This window comes from Rhipicephalus microplus, unplaced genomic scaffold (assembly GCF_043290135.1).
Source record: "Rhipicephalus microplus isolate Deutch F79 unplaced genomic scaffold, USDA_Rmic scaffold_156, whole genome shotgun sequence".
Lineage (NCBI taxonomy): Eukaryota > Metazoa > Arthropoda > Arachnida > Ixodida > Ixodidae > Rhipicephalus > Rhipicephalus microplus.
In genome coordinates, this window is record NW_027464727.1 from 267,501 (window position 1) to 277,500 (window position 10,000).

At 60.0% G+C, this 10,000-nt stretch overlaps 1 non-coding gene across 1 annotated transcript; it reads right to left on the reverse strand.

Moving 5' to 3' along the window:
• Positions 1-1,651: 1,651 nt before the first annotated feature.
• Positions 1,652-3,466, reverse strand: LOC142791287 (small subunit ribosomal RNA). Its single transcript, XR_012890136.1, has one exon. It is a non-coding gene; the product is annotated as a small subunit ribosomal RNA (ribosomal RNA).
• Between the last annotated feature and the right edge of the window lie 6,534 nt (positions 3,467-10,000).

Sequence of the window (10,000 nt, forward strand, 5' to 3'; positions counted from 1 at the left end):
CCAAGAAGGGCGCTTTTCAGCGCACGCTTGGACTCCAAAACTCTGCCGCGCCTTTTTCGGCTGCCGCAAATCGAGCAAACGGTGTGTTTCGGACGGCGTTTCGCTTCCGCTACTTGCGAGTGCTTTCGTGGTCCACCCCTCTATAAATACTCGGGAGGCGTCGAAGCCGGTTCTCCAAGCCGGACCCGTAGGTATCGTTGTGTGCTCGCTCTCATTGGCCCGCCTAACCAGAAAATGCCTGCGGTACACCCATTTGGATAAGAGTGCACGCAGATGCGGGCCTCGACGGCTACACATTTCCTCGGGCGGCCGCCTCCCGGCCTCCGTGGAGCGCGGGATGCACGGTCCCATCGACAAGCCTCTCCCGTTTTTACCGTGGCGTCGCGGTTCACCACGGCGGGCGGGTCGGTCTCCTCCGCATAAAAAGGGGGACCCCCGCTTTTTGTTCCACGAAATCGCACAAGCTTTTTTCGCATCCACGGTTTGCCACCGCACACCAAAATGCCGATCCGGCTGCCTACTTTAGCCAACAGGTGGAGCCAGGCGCGCCGTACTTGCGCGGCACTTCCCACGTCCACCGAAGTCGGTGCCAAGGACCACTTTCGGCGCCGGAGCCGCGTACGAGCCTACTCGAGGCGGAAGAACGAAGCCAGCAAGGGCCTGGCCGCAAGTGCGTTCAATTGTCGGGACGTCCAAGTCCCTCGTTCTTCCGTGCTTCCTCTTTCGGCAAGTCGTTGCGGCACCTTCCCAAAGCGCGCAGACCCGCTAATCGCGACGAGCGCGACGTGGCCGTGCCGCCTTTCCCTCGGCAGCAAGCAAAACGCCTGGCAACGTCGACGCTCCCCTAACCGCGATCTCGCACCGTGTTTCGTGTGGCGAATTCAAAAGCCGGCCGGCGCTGCTGCAACCATTACGGTCGGTACGCATACGCCGCGGAGGGCGGGACGGTCATCGGAGCGTGCGGTTCCTCCATCGAGTACTGCGCACCTCGGCCGTCGCATCGCCGTGCCATGACCGGCCGCGCGTCAACGCGAACCGGTGCCAGCGAGATCCCTCGCCTGCAAGAACCGACCGGCAGCCTCCGTCACCCGAGGACGCGGAGGCGCTTGCCGCGGACGGCGGGACGGTATGCACTGGTGCACAGCGGACCCGTCACATCGCCAGTTCCTTGACCGACCGCCGACGCTTGTGCCGTTCCTCTCGTACTTGGCAGTCGCCGCGCGATTGTCGGGTCTCGTTCTTGCACGCTCGAACGGTCGGGAGGGCACTCGGCTGGCGTTTCGGGAACGCGCAGCCTCGCCTTCTACCGACGTAACCACGACTCGCCGTTCGCGCTCCGCCGCTCCTGTTTACAGTACTAGGCGGTCCCGCAGCGGTCGGGTCGCGCATTTCGAGCGCTTCGAGCCACGGTGCAGTGGCGGGTCGAAAGCCGACCTATGAGTGCGTTGCGCCGTTTGTACCCGCGTCCGCCACCTGGCCGACCGTCCAAGGTCGCGGTGTTGGCGTCCGCTGGGCGCAACAATTTGTCACGGGGTGCCGCTCCACATTCAGGCAGCCCCGTGGGGAAAAGCCGACCCCGCGTCCAAACGGGGTCAGCGGCAGAAAGTGTCGGGCGCAGACGCAGCTGAGGCGCTCACCCTTCACAATCCGTTAATGATCCTTCCGCAGGTTCACCTACGGAAACCTTGTTACGACTTTTACTTCCTCTAAATGATCAAGTTTGGTCATCTTTCCAACAGACCGGCGCAACCGAAAGGCCGCGCCGGACATCGGTCCGAAGACCTCACTAAATCATTCAATCGGTAGTAGCGACGGGCGGTGTGTACAAAGGGCAGGGACGTAATCAACGCGAGCTTATGACTCGCGCTTACTGGGAATTCCTCGTTCAAGGGGAACAATTGCAAGCCCCTATCCCAATCACGAAAGAAGTTCCACGGGTTACCCAGTCTTTTCAGACAGGGATAAAGACACGCTGCTTCCTTCAGTGTAGCGCGCGTGCGGCCCCGGACATCTAAGGGCATCACAGACCTGTTATTGCTCTGTTTCGTGCGGCTAGGAGCCGCTTGTCCCTCTAAGAAGGTTGTAAGGTGCTGGGAACCCCGCACCTATTTAATAGGCTAGAGTCTCGTTCGTTATCGGAATTAACCAGACAAATCGCTCCACCAACTAAGAACGGCCATGCACCACCATCCACCGAATCAAGAAAGAGCTCTCAATCTGTCAATCCTCCCAGTGTCCGGGCCGGGTAAGTTTTCCCGTGTTGAGTCAAATTAAGCCGCAGGCTCCACTCCTGGTGGTGCCCTTCCGTCAATTCCTTTAAGTTTCAGCTTTGCAACCATACTTCCCCCGGAACCCAAATACTTTGGTTTCCCGGAAGCTGCCCGCCGAGTCATTTGAGTAACTCAGGCGGATCGCTGGTTGGCATCGTTTATGGTCAGAACTAGGGCGGTATCTGATCGCCTTCGAACCTCTGACTTTCGTTCTTGATCAATGAAAACATTCTTGGCAAATGCTTTCGCAGTAGTTCGTCTTGCGACGGTCCAAGAATTTCACCTCTAGCGCCGCAATACGAATGCCCCCGTCCGTCCCTCTTAATCATTACCTCGTATTCCAAAAACCAACAGAACAGAAACGAGGTCTTGTTCTATTATTCCATGCAAGTTTATTCAGGCGACTCGCCTGCGTTGAGCACTCTAATTTTTTCAAAGTAAAAGCACCGGCCATCTCGAGGCACACAATGAAGTGCACCAAGAAAGAACCGGCATGATGTTCAGTCCGAGCCGTCGCATCGGGTAGATGCACTACTCGTCTGGAACTGAGATCCAACTACGAGCTTTTTAACCGCAGCAGCTTTAGTATACGCTATTGGAGCTGGAATTACCGCGGCTGCTGGCACCAGACTTGCCCTCCAATTGATCCTCGTTAAAGGATTTAGAGTGTACTCATTTCAATTACGGGGCCTCAAAAGAGTCCCGTATTGTTATTTTTCGTCACTACCTCCCCGTGCCGGGAGTGGGTAATTTGCGCGCCTGCTGCCTTCCTTGGATGTGGTAGCCGTTTCTCAGGCTCCCTCTCCGGAATCGAACCCTGATTCTCCGTTACCCGTAACAACCATGGTAAGCAAGTAACCTACCATCGAAAGTTGATAAGGCAGACACTTGAAAGAAACGTCGCCGGCTCGTGGCCATGCGATCAGCACAAAGTTATCCAGAGTCACCACACAATACGGGCCGAAACCCGATCGATCTTGGTCTAATAAAAGCACCCGTTACCCAAAGGGCTCCAGGCTCACTGCATGTATTAGCTCTAGAATTGCCACAGTTATCCAAGTAGGAAGAAACGATCTAAGGAACCATAACTGATTTAATGAGCCATTCGCGGTTTCGCCTTATTTCGGCATGTACTTAGACATGCATGGCTTAATCTTTGAGACAAGCATATGATTACTGGCAGGATCAACCAGGTAATCGTTCGACTGCGCGTCCGTCCTCGCCCTCGGCGGGCCGGACGCAGTCTGTGTGCGGCGGAGGCCACCTTCAGGCGCCCCAACACGCTTATTTTGCACTCCGAGATGACGGCGTTCGAGCTCGCTACGGCACAACCTTCCCGAAAGACGAGTGGGAGCCGTGCGGCAAGAAGCACGTTCATGCTCGCTCTTTTTCGTTGCATCGACTCGGTCGCGCCGTGCGGGTTGCCCAAGCCCGCTGCACTGTCGGTGGACCGGCCGGAACTAGCAACGGAGCCGAGACTGCAAAGCCGCCAGACGACGGGTCACGCCCGCGTCTTCGGCGCTTTCGCATCTGAATCGCCCGAGGACGACACGGAACACACCTCGATATCGTGGTAAAACGGCACCGTCCGACAACCAGCCCCTAACGCATCAAGCGGATGAGGCTGCAGACGACTGCCGTGGATTCCCCTGGAGCAGACCCGAGGACACGCTTGACGAGGCCGAAGCCCGCCGCATATCAGACACCCGGTCGCTTTCGCGTACGCCGCTCACGAGAACCCCCACATAATAGCAGCGATAAGTACCCAGACCTCCTTGGGCCCTAATACGAGCGTACTCGAGAAAATTTCACCGCGGGTGTGCCCCGAAACGTGTGGCATGTTGAGCGTGCCACAAGTCTACGTCGCTCTCAAACCCGCCGAGGTCGTAGAATTTGCGACCCTACTCACGAAATTCCCACCGAGGATACGGCCGCAAACGTACCGCACCTTGGGTAGGCCACGAGTTTGTGCAACACTACGCTGACGGCACAGCACCGAGGTCGTGCGCGCACGCACGGGAAAATTCCGCCGCGGTTTCTGCCGAAAACGTGAGGCACCACGACTCTCCGCAAGTTCGCGTCGACTGCGAAAGACCGAAGTCGTGAACGACGTGTCCGCTACTCGCCGCCGACACGCTGGACACCAAACGTACAACGACTCGACGGCGTCGTAGAGGCCCACGACGCGGTTTTCCTTAACGACGTCGCGGCGTGGCACCGACAGGTTAGAACGGCCGACCAACGTTCCCTGTCCGCCGTTCGGCTCAGTCGAAGGGCTCGGCGACTTCGGCAACGCTGCGAAGCCGCACGGTGACGCACGCCATGTCCCCATTTTTTTTTTTCTTTCTGCGTCTGCCGGGGTGCCCCTATAATAGCAGCGATAAGCACCCAGACCGCCGTGGGTCGCTCGCCCCGGCTGACGTGGTTTTTCGTACTCCTGCGGCGGTCGCCGTCAAGCACGTCCAAATACGCTACTTTCGTGGGCGCATTCACGCTCTTTCGCTTCGCCGGAGTGCCAGCACTCACTCTGCCAAAAACGGCGAACATCCGAGCGGCGGTTCCCACTTTTGCGTCGGCGTCGCAAACCCCGCCCCGGCAGACGAGGTTTGCCGTACTCGTGCGACGGTGGCCGGCGGGCACGTCGAAAGACGCCGATATCGTGCGCGAATTGGCGCACCTTGGCTTCACCGGAGTGCCGCCACTGACTCCTCCAAAAACGGCGAAGATCCGAGCGGCGCTTCCCACTTTCGCATCGGCGTCCCGAACTCCGCCCCGGCTGACGCGGTTTACCGTACTCGTGCGACGGTCGCCGGCGAGCACGTGGAAAGACGCCGATATCGTGCCCGAATCGGCTCCGTTCGGCTTCGCCGGAGTGCCAGCACTGGCTCGGCGAAAGACGACGAACATCCGAGCGACGGTTCTCACTATTGCGTACGCGTCGCAAACCCCGCCCCGGCAGACGCACTTTGCCGTACTCGTGCGACGGTCGCCGGCGAGCACGTAGAAAGACGCCGATATCGTGCCGGAATCGGCCCCGTTTGGCTTCGCCGGAGTGCCAGCACTCACTCGGCCACAAACGGCGAACATCCGAGCGGCGGTTCCCACTTAGCCGTCGGCGTCCCGAACTCCGCCCCGGCAGACGCGGTTGCCGAGCTCGTGCGACTAGCGACCGCGAAGCCGTCTCGCGACGCCGCTTTCGTGCGCGGCTCCCACTGCGACCTGGGTCACCCGAGGTCGACGAGCAAAAAAGAATGTCGAAAAAAAATTTTTTTTTTTTTTGCGTCTGCCGGGGTGCCCCTATAATAGCAGCGATAAGCACCCAGACCGCCATGGGTCGCTCGCCCCGGCTGACGTGGTTTTTCGTTTTCCTGCGGTGGTCGTCGTCAAGCACGTCCAAACACGCCACTTTCGTGGGCGCATTCGCGCTCTTTCGCTTCGCCGGAGTGCCAGCACTCACTCTGCCAAAAACGGCGAACATCCGAGCGGCGGTTCCCACTTTTGCGTCGGCGTCGCAAACCCCGCCCCGGCAGACGAGGTTTGCCGTACTCGTGCGACGGTGGCCGGCGGGCACGTCGAAAGACGCCGATATCGTGCGCGAATTGGCGCACCTTGGCTTCACCGGAGTGCCGCCACTGACTCCTCCAAAAACGGCGAAGATCCGAGCGGCGCTTCCCACTTTCGCATCGGCGTCCCGAACTCCGCCCCGGCTGACGCGGTTTACCGTACTCGTGCGACGGTCGCCGGCGAGCACGTGGAAAGACGCCGATATCGTGCCCGAATCGGCTCCGTTCGGCTTCGCCGGATTGCCAGCACTGGCTCGGCGAAAGACGACGAACATCCGAGCGACGGTTCTCACTATTGCGTACGCGTCGCAAACCCCGCCCCGGCAGACGCACTTTGCCGTACTCGTGCGACGGTCGCCGGCGAGCACGTAGAAAGACGCCGATATCGTGCCGGAATCGGCCCCGTTTGGCTTCGCCGGAGTGCCAGCACTCACTCGGCCACAAACGGCGAACATCCGAGCGGCGGTTCCCACTTAGCCGTCGGCGTCCCGAACTCCGCCCCGGCAGACGCGGTTGCCGAGCTCGTGCGACTAGCGACCGCGAAGCCGTCTCGCGACGCCGCTTTCGTGCGCGGCTCCCACTGCGACCTGGGTCACCCGAGGTCGACGAGCAAAAAAGAATGTCGAAAAAAATTTTTTTTTTTTTTTGCGTCTGCCGGGGTGCCCCTATAATAGCAGCGATAAGCACCCAGACCGCCATGGGTCGCTCGCCCCGGCTGACGTGGTTTTTCGTTTTCCTGCGGTGGTCGTCGTCAAGCACGTCCAAACACGCCACTTTCGTGGGCGCATTCGCGCTCTTTCGCTTCGCCGGAGTGCCAGCACTCACTCTGCCAAAAACGGCGAACATCCTAGTGGCGGTTCCCACTTTTGCGTCGGCGTCGCCAACCCCGCCCCGGCATACGCGGTTTGCCGTACTCGTGCGGCGGTGGCCGGCGGGCACGTCGAAAGACACCGATATCGTGCGCGAGTCGATGCTTCTTGGTCTCGCAGGAGGGCCGCCACTCACTCCTGCAAAAACGGCGAAGATCCGAGCGGCGCTTCCCACTTTTTCGTCGGCGTCGCAAACCTCGCCCCGGCAGACGCGCTTTGCCGTACTCGTGCGACGGTCGCCGGCGAGCACGTCGAAATACGCCGATATCGTGCCCGAATCGGCCCCGTTTCGCTTCGCCGGAGTGCCAGCACTCGCTCGGCCAAAGACGACGAACATCCGAGCGACGGTTCCCACTATTGCGTACGCGTCGCGAACCCCGCCCCGGCAGACGCGGTTTGCCGTACTCGTGCGGCGGTGGCCGGCGGGCACGTCGAAAGACGCCGATATCGTGCACGAATTGGCGCTCCTTGGCTTCACCGGAGTGCCAGCACTCACTCGGCCAAAAACGGCGAACATCCGAGCAGCGGTACCCACTTAGCCGTCGGCATCCCGAACTCCGCGCCGGCTGACGCGGTTGCCGAGCTCGTGCGACTAGCGACCGCGAACGCGTCTCGCGACGCCGCTTTCGTGCGCGGCTCCCATTGCGACCTGGGTTACCCGAGCTCGACCAGCAAAAAAGAAGGTCGAAATTTTTTTTTTTTTTTTCTGCGTCTGCCGGGGTGCCCCTATAATAGCAGCGATAAGCACCCAGACCGCCGTGTGTCGCTCGCCCCGGCTGACGTGGTTTTTCGTACTCCTGCAGCGGTCGCCGTCACGCACGTCCAAATACGCCACTTTCGTGGGCGCATTCGCGCTCTTTCGCGTCGCCGGAGTGCCAGCACTCACTCTGCCAAAAACGGCCAACATCCGAGCGGCGGTTCCCACTTTTGCGTCGGCGTCGTAAACCCCGCCCCGGCAGACGCGGTTTGCCCTACTCGTGCGACGGTCGCCGGCGAGCGCGTCGAAAGACGCCGATATCGTGCGCTAATTGGCGCTCCTTGGCTTCTCCGGAGTGCCGCCACTCACTCCTCCAAAAACGGCGAAGATCCGAGCGGCGTTCTCCACTTTCGCATCGGCGTCCCGAACTCCGCCCGGGCTGACGCGGTTTACCGTACTCGTGCGACGGTCGCCGGCGGGCACGTCGAAAGACGCCGATATCGTGCCGTAATCGGCCCCGTTTGGCTTCGCCCGAGTGCCAGCACTCACTCGGCCAAAAACGGCGAACATCCGAGCAGCGTTTCCCACTTTCGCATCGGCGTCCCGAAGCCCGCCCCGGCAGACGCGGTTTGCCCTACTCGAGCGACGGTCGCCGGCGATCACGTCGAAAGGCGCCGAATTCGTGCACGAATCGATGCTTCTTGGTCTCGCAGGAGGGCCGCCACTCACTCCTGCAAAAACGGCGAAGATCCGAGTTGCGCTTCCCACTTTTTCGTCGGCGTCCCGAACTACGCCCCGGCTGACGCGGTTTACCGTACTCGTGCGACGGTCGCCGGCGGGCACTTCAAAATACGCCGATTTCGTGGGCGCATTCACGCTGTTTCGCTTCCCCGGAGTGCCAACACTCACTCTGCCGAAAGCGGCGATCATCCGAGCGGCGGTTCCCACTTTTGCGTCGGCTTCGCAAACGGCGCCCCGGCAGACGCGCTCGTGCGACGTACTCGTGCGACGGTCGCCGGCGAGCACGTCGAAAGACGCCGATATCGTGCTCGAATCGACCCCGTTTCGCTTCGCCGGAGTGCTGCCAGTCACGGCGCAGAAAACGGCGAACAAGTGTTTTTTTTTTTTTTTTTCCTAGAATTTGTGTTATAGAAGGCACATTTGATATCGGACGATAATTTTCAACTTTATCACGCGCACCGATTTTCGTGTAGAGGTTTGCAAGTTTATGGGAATTTCTCCACTTGGAATAATGCGATTTAGTAGTACTACGAGAACTTCATGGATGTACTCAAGGGTACGGGGCAAGTCAGTTACGTCAACACCTGCAGATTTTTTACACTTCAAACTGAAAATTGTTGGTTGTGAGTCCTCGTGTGATATTAAAGGCCGATTCGCTAACACATAGAACAAAGAAAGAAAGGAAGAAAAAACGCCCGCGCTCGCTCAAGAAACCTGGGTTCGCAACAAGTGGCAACAACAAGCAACCGAGCGAGTGCGCCAAAACCCGTGGCGGCCGAACAAACGCGAAGTCCCAACCGCGTCAGCCGGGGCGGCACGGGACAGGAAAAATCACTTCAGCCGGGGTGGCGGGGCACCGAATAAACCTCGTCACCTCGTCGCAGGATAAAAGAGGAAACAAAAAGTCTAAACAGCGTCTGCTGGAGCGAATGCGTAATAAAACAACAACAACAACAAAAAAAAAACACCCGCGCTCAAGAAGTCTGCAATCACCACAAAAGGCGACTGTGACCGAGCAGCGTCAGCCGGGGCCGTGCGGAAACGGAAAAACCGCGACTACCGGGGCGTCGAGGCACCGAAAAATCCACTTCAGCCGCGGCGAAAAAAAAAACAAAAAGAAAGACGGAGGGGGGGGGGGAACCACGTCTGCCGGGGCGAAGGAAAAAAAAAAACGCGTCTGCCGGGGCGAGCCCGGGTGCGGCACCACCGGGAAAACTGTGGCAAACAGACATGGCGATCGAGTGAGTGGGCCGCCAGCCAGGCTCAGCCAAAAAGTGCAAAGTCCGAACTGCGTCAGCCGGGGCGGCAAAAACCACGTCAGCCGGGGCGGCGCAAAAAACCGCGTCTGCCGGGGCGGCACGAAACCGCGTCAGCCGGGGCGGCGCGAAAACTGCGTCAGCCGGGGCGAAAGAAAAAAAAAAAAAAAACGCGTCTGCCGGGGCGAGCCCGGGTGCGGCACCACCGGGAAAACTGTGGCAAACAGACATGGCGATCGAGTGAGTGGGCCGCCAGCCAGGCACAGCCGAAAAGTGCAAAGTCCGAACCGTGTCAGCCGGGGCGGCAAAAAACCGCGTCAGCCGGGGCGGCGCAAAAAACCGCGTCTGCCGGGGCGGCACGAAACCGCGTCAGCCGGGGCGGCGCGAAAACTGCGTCAGCCGGGGCGAGCCCGGGTGCGGCACCACCGGGAAAACTGTGGCAAACAGACATGGCGATCGAGTGAGTGGGCCGCCAGCCAGGCTCAGCCAAAAAGTGCCAAGTCCGAACTGCGTCAGCCGGGGCGGCAAAAAACCGCGTCAGCCGGGGCGGCGCAAAAAACCGCGTCTGCCGGGGCGGCGCGAAAACCGCGTCTGCCGGGGCGGC